Raw genomic sequence first — 15,632 nt, 5'->3', positions numbered from 1 at the left:
TTATTTATTTATTTATTTGGGGAGACAGAATGAGAATGAGGAGGGGAGGGGCACAGAGAGAGACAGACAGAGGATCCGAAGTGGGCTCTGTGCTGACAGCAGACAGCCTGAGGTGAGGCTCGAGCTCACAAACCCGAGATCATGACCTGAGTGGAAGTCAGACGCTTAACCGACTGAGCCACCCAGGTGCCCTTGGACTATTGTTTTTATAAGACTATCTAGCTGCAACTATATGTCTTGGTATCTCCAAGAGTTATTAGACTGTTTTTTCCCCCCAGATCTATTGAGATATAATTCAAAAATAACACTGTGTAAGTTTAAGACGTACAACATAACAGTTCGCTATACATATATTTTGCAAAAAGATTACCACTAAGGTTAATCAACACATCCATCACCTCATATAATTATGTGTATATATTCTTTTTGGTGAGAACATTTAAGATCTACCCTGAGAGCAATTTTCAAGTACAGGTATATGATATGGAATAGTTAACAATAGTCACCATGTTGTATATTAGATTCCTAGAACTTATTCATCTTATAACTTGAAGTTTGCATCCTTTGACCAAACACACTCTCCCCATTCTTTTCTCTGTTTCTATGAGTTTGCCTTCTTCTCCTCCACCTCTACTTCCTCCTCCTCCTCCTCCTCCTCCTTATTCTTTTTCTCCTCTTCCTCCAAGATTCCACATATAGGGGGAATAATAAAGTATTTGTCTTTTTCTGTCTGACTTATTTAACTTAGTGTAATGCCCTCGAGGTCCATCCATATGGTCACAATCGGCAGGATTTCCTTCTTTTTTATGGCTGAATAATATTCCTCTGTGTGTGTGTGTGTGTGTGTGTGTGTGTGTGTGTTATATAAAATATCTTTGACCCATTCATATGTTGGTTGACACATATGTTGTTTCCGTGTCTTGGCTGTTGTGAATAAAGCTGCAATGAATTTGTGAGCGCAGATGCGTGAGATAGTGATTTCATTTCATTTAGCTATATACCTAGAAGTGGAAATCCTGGATCATGTGGTAGTTCTATCTTTAATTTTTTGAGTAACCTCTATATTGTTTTCCACAGTGGCTGTACCAATTTACATTCCCACCAACAATGCTCTAGGGTTCCCTTTTCTCTACATCCTCAGTAGTATCTCTTCTGCTTTTGATTTGAATTTCCCTGATGATTAGTGGTGTTAGGCATCTTTTCATGTAGCTGCTGGCCATTTGAATTTCTTTGTTGGAAAAATGTCTATTGAGGTCCTCTGCCCATTTTTTAATTGGATTATTTATTTGTTTATTTTTGCTATTGAGTTATAGGTGTTCCTTATAAATTTTGGATATTAATCCCTTACCTGTAATATGGCAGATCCCTTCTCCTATTCTGGAGGTTGCCTTTTTGTTTTGATTGTTTCTTTTGCTGTGCAAAAGCTTCTCAGGGTGACATAGTCCCCCTTGTTTGTTTTTGCTTTTGTTGCTTGTGTTCTTGGTGTCACATCCACAAAACCATTGTCAAGAATAGTGCCAAGGAGCTTTCCCCCTATGTTTTCTTGTAGGAGCTTTACAGTTTCAGGTCTTATTTTTAAGTTTTTAATCTATTTTGAGTTAATTTTTGTAAATGGTGCAAGTTAGGGGCCTCTAATTTCATTCTTTTGCATGTGAATATCCAGTTTTCCCAACACCATGTATTAGAAAGACTATCTTTTTTACACTGAGTATTCTTGACTCCCTTGTTAAATATTAGCTGACCACGTATGCATGGGCTTATGTCTGGACTCTCAATTCTATTCCTTTGTTCTATGTATCTTTTTTATGCCAGTACCATACTGTTTTGGTTACTATGGCTTTGTAGTTTAGTTTGAAATTGGGAAGTGTGATGCCTCCAGCTTTGTTCTTTTTCAAGGTTGCTTTGGCTATTCAGGGTCTTTTGTGGTTCCCTACAGATTTTAGGATTTTTTTTTCCATTTCTGTAAAATATGCCACTAGATTTTTAATAGTTGTTGCATTGAATATATAGATAGCTTTAAGTAGTATGGACATTTTAATGTATTAATTATTCCAGTTCACAAACGTGAGATATCCTTCCACTTATTTGGGTTTTCTTCAGTTTCTTTCATCAATGTCTCAAGTTTTCAGTGTACAGATCTTTCACCTTCTTGGTTAAATTATTCCTATTTATTTTATTGTTTTTGATACTATTGTAAATGGGATTCTTTTTTCTTTATCAAACTTTGTTTAACTCAGAGACCAGCAGAATGCCTGGCCAGGGTAGCCCTCACATTTGTAGAATGATTGAATGACAGGTCATAAACTATGCATGGAATCTAGGAATGGGGCCTTCCCCACTTATTATGGCACTGAATTGAAACCTTGCTGGCTTATCTGGTTCCCTTAGGAAACTGTGAACTTTTTTAAAATTTTTTTAATTTTAATTTTTTTTAAGGTTTATTTACTTTTGGGAGAGCGACAGAGAGACAGAGTGTGAGCGGGGAGAGACAGAGAAAGAAGGAGACACAGAATTCAAAGCAGGCTGCAGGCTCTGAGCTGTCAGCACAGAGCCTGACGCGGGGCTCAAACTCGCAAACTATGAGATCCTGACCTGAGCCGAAGTCAGACATTCAACCGACTGAGCCACCCAGGTGCCCCAGGAAGCTGTGAACTCTTAAAGCTGGGTCTAGCACAGTGCCTAGCATGCAAACTGAGACAGGAAAATTTGCTGCCTACATGGGTGCACAGGAATTTGACAGTTTTCCCTCAAATAAGTACGTGCCTGCTATGTGCCAGGTACTGTGCTTGCTCTATGTTGTCTGTAGGAGAGAGTTCCTGACTTTTCCAGGTAGGAGGGAAATAGACCTTACTGTGGGGCAAGGATCGCTCAGCAAACTGGCTCACCGAGCAGCCTTCTGAATCTTAATTAGGTTCCTAATACCTTGATATCAGGAATGTGGTCACAAGAATGCCGTCCTTGGTCAGTTGTGTGTTCCACAGGGAATCTAAAAGCTGCCTCCTGTTCAGTGCATCAATTTCTTGTGAGTTTGGTAAGCAATAGTCAGTTCTCAACTCTGAACCCTCATAAAATTGAATGGCTGTTTTTGCAGACACGCTAGAGGTCCTGTCTAGGGAACCTGATGGACATTCCTGTTTTGCTTCCACAGTCTTCACTCTACAAATTAACACTGGTCCCCAAACTTCACTGAAGGAATTACTACCTTCCTTAGAGTCTTTATGCTGGGGTCAGCAGGACCTGGTGGTCTGATAGCTCTGTGGGCTCTCTTGACAGAGAACACAGAGATGCCTTCAGCCTGTTGATGTGATTAGAAGCTGAGTGAAGGAGGGTGAAAGCCAGTGACAGAAAGGGAGGTCTGCAAGAGACTCAAGCGTCATTTGTGAGTTAAACCATTCTATTTCTAAGGACTTGAGATTGAGGTCGGGAGTCTCAAATCTACTTCTCTATCTTCTAGCATCCAGGTTGCATGAGTTCCCATTCTTTTTTGCTCAAGGGAAATTTTTGGAGCCATGGGGCAATGCCCCTTGACGTAGTAGTTTCTACAGTTCTGCCATGTCTCATCCCATCCCCATAGCCTGGACCCCAAACCTGGCAGCATCCTGACCATCTTAGGAAGTGAAACCTCTTATTGTGTCAGACAGGCATATTGCACAATACGTGTATCAAACCCTGTCTCTCCAAGAAGACTAGTCAGGCCACAGAACTTCCTTCAAGTCCCTAATAAACGGAAAACTTCTTACTACAGAAATAGTTGCACTGGGGGAGGACCTAGAAGGGTGACGGTGGTGTAGATGGCAATGCAGGCCCACGAAAATGGAACAAGCAGAAGTGGGGAGTTGGCAATGCCAGGATGTAGTGGGAAGATTCATCTCTTGAGTCATTCAAGCCCTTACCAACTGCACGTTGCCCTCTGTGCTGGTCATCTTTCCAAGACAGGAGACTGGCATTTAGTCAGAGCGGGTGCTTTGGTGCCACCTTATATCTGATATTAAGCCTCTCGTCTCTCTTATCAAGCCTGGCCTCACCCAATGGTCTTTAATCATTTTGAACAGGAAGACAACCCAAATAATCATGGGTTAGTTCTTATATTATCATGTTTAATTGTAGTATCTACTCTCTGCTATGGGCCATTTCTTTCTTATTGACTCTCTTGTGCAGAACAGCATTAAGGCATGACTGTCCCCACCATTTTTGCCAAGTCCCATCTCATCCTTGGCATTGACTTCCAATATTCTTAAGAGTCTGTCATTTTGGGGGCACCTGAGTGGCTCAGTCAGTTGAGCGTCCAACTTCGGCTCAGGCCATGATCTCATGGTATGCCGTCAGCGCAGAGCCTGCTTTGGATCCTCTGTCTCCCTCTCTCTCTGTCCCTCCCCCCTCTCAAAAATAAATAAGCATTAAAAAAAAAAGAGTCTGTCATTTCTTTCCACCATTTCCATGGGTCTTTCTGGTGTCTGAAAGTATTTACAGTGTCCTGTGTAGCCATGCCAGTCTCCATGGATACTTCTCTCCTTTTCTTTCTGTTTCAGTGATTATTTCAGATTGGGAGAGTGTGATTTTAGTTTTGAGACCTCTGCTCTTCCTTGTATAGAATCATCTCCATTGGGCCTGCCCCACTCTTGGATCCAGGTACTCAGGGCAGACAGGCAGATTCCAGGGATGGGCCATTTCCCTGCTTGGTCTAGAACAAGGAGGACTCAAATATATAGGCAGGCCACTGGGTCTGGTGAGTATACGGTCTGCAGAGGCTTCTCCCTGTTGACTGAGTCATTATTCCACCTCTGAGAGGCCAATGGAAACTTGTCTTTCCTTTGGATTCAGTAGCAAAAGCCCTTTTGGTAGGTAAGGTGGATGCCAGGCATTTTTCTACTCTATATCTTTTATTGCACATAATGGGTGTAAGACAGTCAGCCCCAAACACCGGGCTCTAGTGCCGCTTATACTAGGAGTCTGGAAACATTGTCTATAAAGAGCCAGTTAGTAAATATTTTAGGTTTTGTGGGTCTTAGGGTCTCTGTTGCAACTACTTAAGTCTCCCATTATTGTGAGAAAGCAGCCATAGAAAACATGTAAATGAATGAGCTTAACTGGATTTATCTTTCAGGTCATAGGATGCAAGCCCCTGTCTTATACCATTGTATTAAATCATTTTTCTCAGATGTAAAGTTAGAAATAATACTTTAAAAAAAAAAAACCACCCGTCCTTTATTGAGCAGCTATTACGTACCAGGTGCTTCTTTTCATTGTCTTATTTAGTCTTTATAATAAACTTTAAGGCAGATAGTATGACCCATTTCACCTATGTGAAAACTGAGGCTGACAGAGATAACTTATCTAAGATCACATAACTAGTAAATGCTGGAACCATGACTCAAACATGGTTTAGTTGAGCCTAAACCAGATTCTTTTTTTTTTTTAAATCACTGAGCCAAATCACTGTGTTAATTGTTACACATATTTTTTTTAATCCCATCTTGTGCTGTCCACAGTGCACAGACCTCTTTCTCAATGATCCAATTATCTTCTAAATGACATTGGCTTGGCAGATTCATGAATCTTGGCAACTCTGGCCATAAATGTTTCCACACTGTCCTTTTAGGATTAGGGTAAACTCAGGGCGCCTGGGTGGCGCAGTCGGTTAAGCGTCCGACTTCAGCCAGGTCACGATCTCGCGGTCCGTGAGTTCGAGCCCCGCGTCAGGCTCTGGGCTGATGGCTCAGAGCCTGGAGCCTGTTTCCGATTCTGTGTCTCCCTCTCTCTCTGCCCCTCCCCCGTTCATGCTCTGTCTCTCTCTGTCCCAAAAATAAATAAACGTTGAAAAAAAAAAAAAGGATTAGAGTAAACTCTGTTCCCTTGTCCTCCCTCCTTATCCCACCTGGCTGTGACATGTTATGTGAATTATCTTCTTTCTCCTTCTCTCAGGGTCACCCTGGGACCTTGCGAACTGGGTGTTTATTTCTCTCTTCCCTTTTCTGAGTTTCTTCCTTATTCCTTTTCACTTTCTCACCTGCTCCTGTCAGCTCTGTTGTTTGATTTCTTTTGTCCTTTCCTATCTCCTCAAGACTTTGTTATAGCACTCTCAAAAAAAAAAAAAAAAAATCCCTTTAGGATTACTACCCTTGGAATCATCAGCTTAAAAAAAAATAATGCTTACAAATACTTTGCTCCTAAAATTATGATGAAATTCTTCTCTCCTAAACTGCCTGGGGTGTGTGTATTCTACTTGCTGGTTATTACATAATTGAAGGTGATTTGGCCATTTCCTTCCAGGATTCAGTTAATTTCGCTTCTCCAATCACTTCCTTCTTGTTGGCTGTAACTGAGTTTTCTATCTTCTGGAAATAGGAAGTTCCTAGTCAAGCCACTCAGGATTTGTTGGGTTCAGTGGTCCAGTCTGGGGCCCAGATTCTAAGTGGTTGATCTCCCCTAATTAGTAAGCAATGTGGAATGAGGAAGTCTGATTGTATAAAGGTATTATAAACATTCTGCCCAAACTCCAGTATAATGGATAGGTATTCCAGAATTCACCAACCTCTGACTTGGGTTTCCTTTTTCTCCGTGGCATTAGAGGGTTGGAAAATCTTCCAGCATGTAGTAATAAATCTATGAGGCTGCCTCACATGACCCATTTTTCAAAGTAGGTTTTCACAAGGGAGGATGTTTGATATGATAGTTCTAGAAATGATCTATCAAAGTTAACTGATGACGTGCAAGCAGAAAGTTGTATGTTAGAACTAGTAGTGATTTACAAAACATCCTTCTCAGGCTTTTTGTTAATATACATGCTCATTTTCAGAGTTTCAAATAATACAAACATTTAAAGTACAAAGGAGAAGCCCTTCACTACCCCCCTGCCCCATTGCCTTTCTCACTGGATGAACCATTTCACCAGAAAGTATCCCAGTCACTGCAACCCAAGGACTCACCCATCCATTCATTCATCAACCACCATCAGCTGTTTGAATAGGTCTTTTTTTTGAGCACTTCCTGACTGCCTGGGATCTGTAGATTTCTCCCATCTTCATACTCCATTGTCAATTCAAACCCTTCTCCCTTCTTACCTAGGGCATTTAAATCATCTCCTAATTGGTTTGATTGCTGCCATGGAAGCTCCATCCATCCATTCATTCCTTGTACACCAGCCACAGGGATATATATCTCCACAAAGCAAATCTGGTGACATCAAGCCCTTGCTCACATTTCATCACTGGCTCCCTATCTCCTTTGTGAATGAGTCCAAGCACCAGAGCATGCCAAACAAGGTCCACCATGGAATCCTCTGCTCTCCTCTCCTACCCCACACTTTAACCTTCCCAAACTATTTGTAGTCCCTTGAATGCAATATTCTTTCTAGCCTCTGTGCTTTCGCACAACCTGGAACCTCCGTCTCCTCTTTGTAGTTTGTCCATCGTCTAATCCTTCAAGACTCAGTTCATACTTTACCTCCTCCATAACATGCCCCTTCCCAAGCTAAATGGTGGGTGTCCTTCCTCTGTGCCGTGAGCCTCTAACACCCTCTGCAAACCTCCGTCATCATGCTTTATTTGCTCATCTCCCTTACTATTAACATACCTGTTGCAGGTCTTGGATTATAGCTCTCATTTCCATGCCTTGCACATGACAGTGCTTCCCAAATGTTGGCTGACCAAATGAATGAAAGCCAGGAGTGATCATGCTGCCACTCTCATGGCTTCCATCTTGAGCTAGCTTCTTCTGACAAGAAAGTACTTCCTTAGAAAAGAATATCCTGGATTAAAAACAGAGACTCACCAGAAGCACAATGTCCGTCTCAGAATGAACTCCTCAGTCAGCAGCCTTGTTGATAAGCAGAGACAGCAGGTCGGCCTGATCTGGGCCTGATCAGGGATGTTGTCCTCCTGGAAAAGTTTAGTTCCTTCTGCAAAGGCACAGTGAACACCTTGCTACCCTGGCTTGAGTCAGAACGGTGTCCATCTACTTTTCTGGGGAATCCTGAGCTCTTTATGAAGTCTTCTGGGACAGGGAGGTGACAGGAGCTGTCACTATTACCAGGAAGAGATGGTGTTCTGTTCCATGTTTCATCACAAATGCCTGGGAGGTACATTTCTGGAGAGACACTCCCATTTTACCCAAAAGGCAATTTTCAGGTGTTTCTTGAGGACTTTTCCCAATTACTCGGGGAATGTGGGAGATCCAGAAAGATGAAATCAGAGGTGATGACAAGTCAGGGTAAGTAGCTTTTGGAATGACTTCCATCATTCATCCCACCAAGCACCATGTAAGTTGTGTTTGTGGTGCATATGTGCCATGGGTGCACAGAGGAAGGAGAACAAAACTATACAAGCCATGGTACTTGTCCTCAAGGAATTTTTGCAAATGCCTACGATTTAAGGCAGAATATGGCAGGTGTTGTGAGGTGTATAAGCTGCCATGGAGGGGTCATCTGCCCTTTCCTCTACGTGCGCTTAGGGACATGGCCAGGTCAGAGGAGGGGGAGAAACATGGTTTGGCTCTCAGTGAACTGAGAGTGCTCTGGGCTGCACACTGAGATGGTGTTTGGGAAATTGTGGGTTCATGTTGGAGGGATTGTTCACTGCAGAGCAAAGTGAGGACCTGAAAGCACCAGGAAAGGCATGAGGTGAGTGGTGAGTGTCTCCTCACTTTGGACCAGGGACTGTAAGAAAGAAGTGGGCTGACCTTGGCAAACTGGGCTGTGGACTGGGGTCTCCATGTGGTCATTGTTGCTCTCTGGCTTGGAGCCCTGAAAGGAATGGATACCTACTGTCAGACATCCTGGGGAGAAGGCAAGCTGGGGCAGGAGGAGAGCCCTGGTGCGTATGGGGTCAATCTTAGGCATCTGGCAGCTGGGGCGAGGACTCTGAGCCTTGGACCTGCCTGGAACCCATCGTGGGGGGTAGGGGCAGGGGAAGTGGGGGTGAGCTGGTTCCTACCACACTGAGAGACTCTACGAGTGAGGCAAGGGCAAGGAACGAGGCCCTGGACTGTGGGCCTGGAGGTAGCCACACTGCGCGTGGCAATTTTATTCCCCTTCTTTCATCCTCAAGCCTTCAGAAAAGCCTCATTGAAGGCAGGAAGGTGGTCTCAGAGATTTAGGGGAGGGCAATATACCTTCTCCAGAGCTGATAGGACAGGAGCAGTTAGGAGGCATTGTGTGCCCAGCAGTGCAGCCACCTCATGAATGGTCCCCAAGGTCAGGGGCTGGGTGCCTTTGCTCACTGTAGTATCCCCAGACACTAGAGCAGCGCCTAGCAGGTAGCCGGTGCTCAGTACAATTTGATTGACTTGAATGAATGAATGAATGAATGAATGAATGAATGAGTGAATGTCACCAGCAGCAGTGTGAGTGTGGCAAACTGAGGTGGAGGTCGGAGGGAGGATTCTGAGACAGTGTCCTTGGGACTCTTAGAAGGTGATCACTGGGGATGCATTTCTGTCCTCATAATTAGGCATAAGGCATATTTGACCCCTATGAAACCTGGGCATGTTGTAAGTGGTTAATGAACTGAAATAGAATGTGTTATTCAAAATGTACTACTTTGGCATGTGGATTATTTTGAGCTGAAGGCAATCAGACTCAAAACCCAGCTTATTACCTCTCCCTAAAATACCTAAACTACCTAAAATAATTTAGATAAGGGGCCTGTACCAGAAAGAGGGCTATTACCAGAGATAAGTTTTATCTGTAAGACTTTTCTGCTTCAGAGGACAAACATCTGATTACCACACATCTTATCTGCCTGCGAATTATCCTCCTTCCCTCTGAAGCCCCAGGCCCCTAGCCTTTTCCCTAGCTCAGAATGGCTCCATTGCTTGACTGCTTTGGGTCTTATATTTTTATGGGGCCTCTATGCAAATGAAATTAAATTTGCTTTTCTCCTGTTAATCTGTCTTACAGCAATTTAATTAGTAGACCAGCTAACAAACCTAGAAGAGAAGAAGGGAAATTTTGTCTGCCCGTACAGAATCCTCACCACTGGCCTTCCCCCATCCAGGAGCCCAACTTCACCTTCCCTCTCCCTGGATGTCTGCTTCAGCAGGGCATCTGGCAGGTTTGTACTGTGCAAAGGGAGGCCTAAGGAAATGGTTACTGGGGTCTCCACATCCAGACATGATCTGAAGAGGAGTGGTTCTGTGAGTGCATTGGGGAATAATGGGAGGGCTTTGAGTGCCTGGGTGGTTCACTCTTGGCTAGTCCAGGTGGCCGGTATTGTTTGCCTCCTGCTGGGGCCTGTCCACGTCTCTGGTTGCAGGATGCTTGTGGACTAGGGAGCATGGGGTTCATAGCTATGTTTGTGATGGACCCTAGGTGCCCCTCTTTAGGGGATAGGCTACCCCCATGTCTCCGAGTTTGGGGCAGAAGTCCGTGACCTCAGCATGCCCCATTGCGATGTCATTAGTTAGTTTAGGTGGGGTCTCCTTCTCTGAGGCCCTTCCGAGGCTCACACAGCCAGCCCTGATAGCACTTTCTTTAATCTCTCAGCCCTCTTCCTCTTGCTTACCACACCTGGCACACAGGCTTTCTGTCTGTTTCTTGACTTGTCAGTCTTGCCCCTAACTGAGGGCAAGTTGGTTTATGTTTTTCTCATCAAGATCTCCTTTGACCCCCAAGTCTCATCCTCTGTCTCCAGTTCCAGCCATCTTTTTTTTTTTTTTTTTTAATTACGATGGTATGTATAGGGAGCATACAATGTTATTAGTTTCAGGGGTACGACACAGTGATCTGACAATTCTATACATTATGTAATGCTCACTGTGGTAAGTGTAGTTACCACCTATCACCATACAATGTTTTTTAATATTACCATGAACCCTATGCTGTACTTTCCATCCTTGTGACTTTATCTATCTATCTATCTATCTATCTATCTATCTAATATTTTTGAATATAATTTATTGTCAAATTGGCTAATGTACAGTGTATAGAGTGTGCTCTTGGTTTTGGGAGTAGATTCCCGTGATTAATCGCTCACATATAACACCCAGTGCTCATTCCAGCAAGTGCCCTCCTCAATGCCCATCACCCATTTTCCCCTCTCCCTGGCTCCCCACATCAACCCTCAGTTTGTTTTCTGTATTTAAGAGTCTCTTATGGTTTGCCTCTCTCCCTCTCTGTTTGTAACTATTTTTTTCCCCTTCCCTTCCCCCATGGGTGACTTAACTTATTTTATACCTGGAAGTTTGTACCTCTTAATCCCCTTCATCTATTTCACCCAGCCCCACAACCCCTTTCCTTCTGGCAGCCAGTTAGTTCTCTGTATTTACAAGTCTGTTTCCATTTTTTGTTTGTTTTATTTTTTAGATTCCACATATGAACATAAATGACATCATATAGAATTCGTCTTTCTCTTTCTGACTTATTTCACTTAGCATAGTATCCTCTGTGTCAATCCTTGTTGTTGCAAATGGCAAGATCTCATTCTTTTTTATGGCTGAGTAATATTTCATCATGTATATTACATATAATAAACATATACATTTATGATATTTTAAATATATATAATAGATACCATATTTTTTATAAAACTGGGTGGCTACATGCAAAAGAATGAAGCTGGACCATTTTATTACACCATACACAAAAATGAACTCAACATGGATTAAAGACCTAAATGTGGGACCCAAAGCCATAAAGCTCCTCAAAGGAAACAGGTAGTGCTCTCTTAGCTATGGGCTTCAGCAGTATTTTTATGGATATGTCTCCTCAGTTAAGGGAAACAAAACCAAAAATAAACGAATGGGACTCTACACCAAAATAAAAAGTTCTAGCTACTCATTAGCACATTACTCCTGTGTATTTGCTTCTTGCTGTCTGAAATGATCTCTCATCTCTTGTTTGCTGGCAGACTGCTCCACTAGCCTGTGGCCACAATTGGAGCATACCCCTGCTGCCTTGTTCCTCTTGTGTCCCAGGCCAGGGTGGAGGATTAAGAACTTTTGAGTGGAGATTGGTCAAATGAGCCAGCTGGCTCCTGTCTTAGGTTTCACCCCAGATTTTCCAAAGGATGCAGGCCCTGAAATATTAGAGTCATTCAGTTCAGTGCCTTTGGGTGGGCGGTTTGTGTCCCTGGCTCCTGCCTGGTGGATTTGCCTGCTCTGGCTGAGTGGGTAGGTTCCCTGCCCTTTCTCACTTCTTACTTCCTCTTGGGAGTTCCATCTGAAATTGCTTGTTCAGTTCAGAGAATGACCTTGCCCAACAGGGTTCTACTCCACGTGGTCTTAAGGCACCCAACAACTCTTGCTCGGATCTCTCCTATTGAGCTACGGAAGTCAGTTTGTAGATGAGGAATGAGTCTAGCCGAGGGTCAAGCCACAGATTGGGGAAGTTGCAGACTCCCATGTAGGTGCCCAATTTCCGCCTGGAGTTTTCCCCACAGGGGTGTTCAGTAAGAGAGAGGGCAGGATGTTACACTGTGCTCCTGGGGAAGCCCAGGACTGAAATCTCAGCCAAGGGCCACATTCTTCAGGAACTTGCTCAACTAGTCCTGACAGTGGGAGTTGGCCCCTGCCTGATTATCTTAATACAAATGGCTCCGTGGACCAGGGGACTAGGTCGGTATGAGTGGAGATGAAGGGAAAGGGGAATAAGACCACAATGTTTTCTCTGAACCCACAGCAGTCTTGCTGGCTTTAACGCAGACTGTTCGACTGTCAGACCACTTAGCTCTTACATTATCTTGTGGACAACCAGATCTCAGGAATCAGCCAGATTTTGTGAACTTTGGTAAGTTCCTGGGCTCCCTCTTTCCTGAGATTGATTTCTTAGGAGACACTATTTTATTTATTTATTTAAATTAAAAAAAATTTTTAAATTTATTTTTGAGATAGAGAAAGAGCATGAACGGGAGAGGGTCAGAGAGAAGGAGACACAGAATCGGAAGCAGGCTCCAGGCTCTGAGCTGTCAGCACAGAACCCGACACGGGGCTCGAACTCACGGACTGTGAGATCATGACCTGAGCCGAAATCGGATCCTTAACCGACTGAGCCACCCAGGCTCCCCAGGAGACACTATTTTCAAGTATCAAGGATACAGTAGGATTCACCTCAGTCTCTCTTTGTTTGCTGGACAGGGAAATTTGCCCTTCGTCGTCATCGTCGTCGTCGTCTTCTTCTTCTTCTTCTTTTTTTAATATGTACTTATTTTAGAGAGAGAGAACATGTAGGGGAGAGTCAGAGAGAGGGAGACAGAGGATCCAAAGTGGGCTCTGCACTGACAGCAGGGAGCCCAATGTGGGGCTTGAACCCACGAACCATGAGGTCATGACCTGAGCCAAAGTCGGGCTCTTAGTCAATTGAGCCACCCAGGCTCCCCTGCTCTTACTTCTTCTAAGTGCTAGTCAAAAGAAAGCAATCCTGAAAATAAGCAAACAACACATGTGACCTTCCCCTCTGGTCTTTAAGCTCCTAGAGAGCCATGACAAAATCAACTCCCTCCCCTCCTATGACACCTTGCTAGTGATGAGCACTCAACTAATGGGTGGAATTATCACTGAATGTTGGGTTCTAGGAGATAGTCAGTGGGTGAGTCAAAAAGACCAAAGAGAATTAGCCTCTGCCCTCATAGCCTTATCACTGAAAGTCATTCATCTTCCTGGCCTGATGTCCTTATGTTTAAAATGAAGACCTATCTCTCAGGGTTGTTATAAAGATAAACACGGTCCCGTATGTGAAAGCATCTAACAGAGAGGGACCATGGTCAACACACAGGAAATACTAGTTTGCCTCCCTTCCTCCTTCTTTCTTCTCTTCCTAATGAGAGTGGCCTCCTTTTCACTGTTGACATCAAATCTCTGATAGTAGTGATAATCCAACAGGGATCACTGGTTATGTGTGTGTACGTGTGCATTAAGACTGGAAAGTGTTAACTGGCAACATTCAGTCATAAAGAGCTCACTTGGTCTGGGGTTGTAGTAGGGAGGGGGAATCTTGTTCCCCAGTCAGCATCACTGTCTCTTTGTTTCATTAGTTCCTTGAGGCTGCTGTCCAAATGGAGCCCCCTGTAGTGAGCTCACCATGAATTTTCCAATATCTTCTGTTCCCAAAAAGTATAATTGCCTTCCATATAGTATTTTTAGTATTACTAGGAATACAAAGATGAATTAAATATAGGTACCTCTCTTCAGGGAACTTATCTTGAGTACAAGAAATTAATAGGAGGTGCTGAGAAGAGGCACCCCTTTTTGCCACCCCCAAGGCTGTGCACCTCTTGGAAAGACTCCATGTAGGCAATCATACACACAGACATCCTTCTTTCTGACCACAGCCTTCCTGTTTCTCACTCCCATACTCTCAAAGTGCCAATTATTCACCCTTACCAGGACCACTAGACCACAGATATCCTCCCTCTCTATCTGTCTTTTTGCTTTTGTTTCCTTATTCAGCCAGTTTAGTTTCTGTGCTCCAGCTGTTCAACCATTTTCTTGCTGGTCTTCTCAGCAGCCTTTCCCTTTTTCTTCCCTAATACTTCCTAGGCAAAACCCCAGGCCTAGTTGTATTGATGGTCTGTTTCTTCTGCATCTCTATTGGGGCTGCTGGAGGCTGTTGAAGACAACCACCTAGCCTCACGGATGACTGCCACCTGGATGCATGGGCTCTCACATTGTCTGTCAGTCCTACAAAGCTCTCACAGCAATGATTTCAAATTCTCACCATTGACCTCAAATCCTGATCCCACCTCTCCCCCTCATACTTAGTCCTTGAAAATAGACACCCCCAGGAGAGCTCCTCCAGCATTTCCTATCATGCTTCCAGCCTGCATCCCACCCAACCCAGCAATCTGTTCTCTTATTACTGGAGTGGGAGAGGTTTTTTATCCTTCCACCCAGGCCTGGAACCTCCTGACCCACTGTTGTATGATAAAGAGTTTATCTTGTTTTTTCCCTAGATATCTGTTAAGGAATTTTTGAAACCCTTGAAGTTTTTGACTCTTGGCAGAGCCCCTAGATAACGTCAGGATGGAAGCTAGTGTCCAGAAATATCAATCACGTGATTAGAAGATTGGGGCTTTGAGCCACACGATGATACCAGTCAACTCTTCCTCCCAGCCTCCTGGGAGGCCAGGAGAGGGGGACTGAAGATTGACTTCAGTCACGTGGCCAATGATTTAATCAAACATGCTTCCATAATGAAATCCCAGAAAAACTCTAGATGCTGAGCTTGGAGAAGCTTCCTTGTTGTTGAACACAACCATGTGCTGGGAGTCTGATGCATCCTGACTCCACATGGAGAGGGCAGGGAAGCTCTCGGTTCCCTCCCAGACCTTTCCCTCTGTGTCTTGGCATTTGGCTGGTCCCCCTGATTTGTATCCTATGTAATAAAATAGTAATGATAACAGCACTTTCCTGAATTCTGTAACTCTTTCTAACGAATTATAAAACCCAAGGGGGTCTTGGGATCTTCTGAATTTATAGCCAGTCAGTCGGAAGTATGTGTGCCCTGGGGGCCCTTGAAGTGCCACTGGCACCTGAAGTCAGGACAGTCTTACTGGGGACCATGTCCTTTAACTTGTGGAGTCTGCACGAACTCTGGGTGGTTATTGCTAGAATTGAATTGAAGTACACCCAATTAGGGTTGAAATGGAATACCCGTCTTCTCAACGATCTTGCTGTTTTGGGATCTCTCTCTCCCTCATGTT

General features: G+C 43.9%; 1 protein-coding gene across 1 annotated transcript in view; it reads left to right on the top strand.

Moving 5' to 3' along the window:
• Positions 1-15,632, top strand: part of LOC124503034 (interleukin-36 gamma-like) — a 162,959-nt gene that overhangs the window by 67,112 nt on the left and 80,215 nt on the right. Inside the window, exon 2 of the mRNA XM_047067754.1 lies at positions 9,896-10,049. The gene's annotated coding sequence lies outside the window, so the exon portion shown is untranslated. The remainder of the gene's footprint in view (positions 1-9,895; positions 10,050-15,632) is intronic.

Source organism: Lynx rufus, unplaced genomic scaffold (assembly GCF_022079265.1).
Source record: "Lynx rufus isolate CCGP_SWC_20201006 ecotype Redwood Valley unplaced genomic scaffold, mLynRuf1.p SCAF_8, whole genome shotgun sequence".
Classification (NCBI taxonomy): Eukaryota; Metazoa; Chordata; class Mammalia; order Carnivora; family Felidae; genus Lynx; species Lynx rufus.
This window is presented reverse-complemented; position numbering and strand designations above follow the sequence as displayed.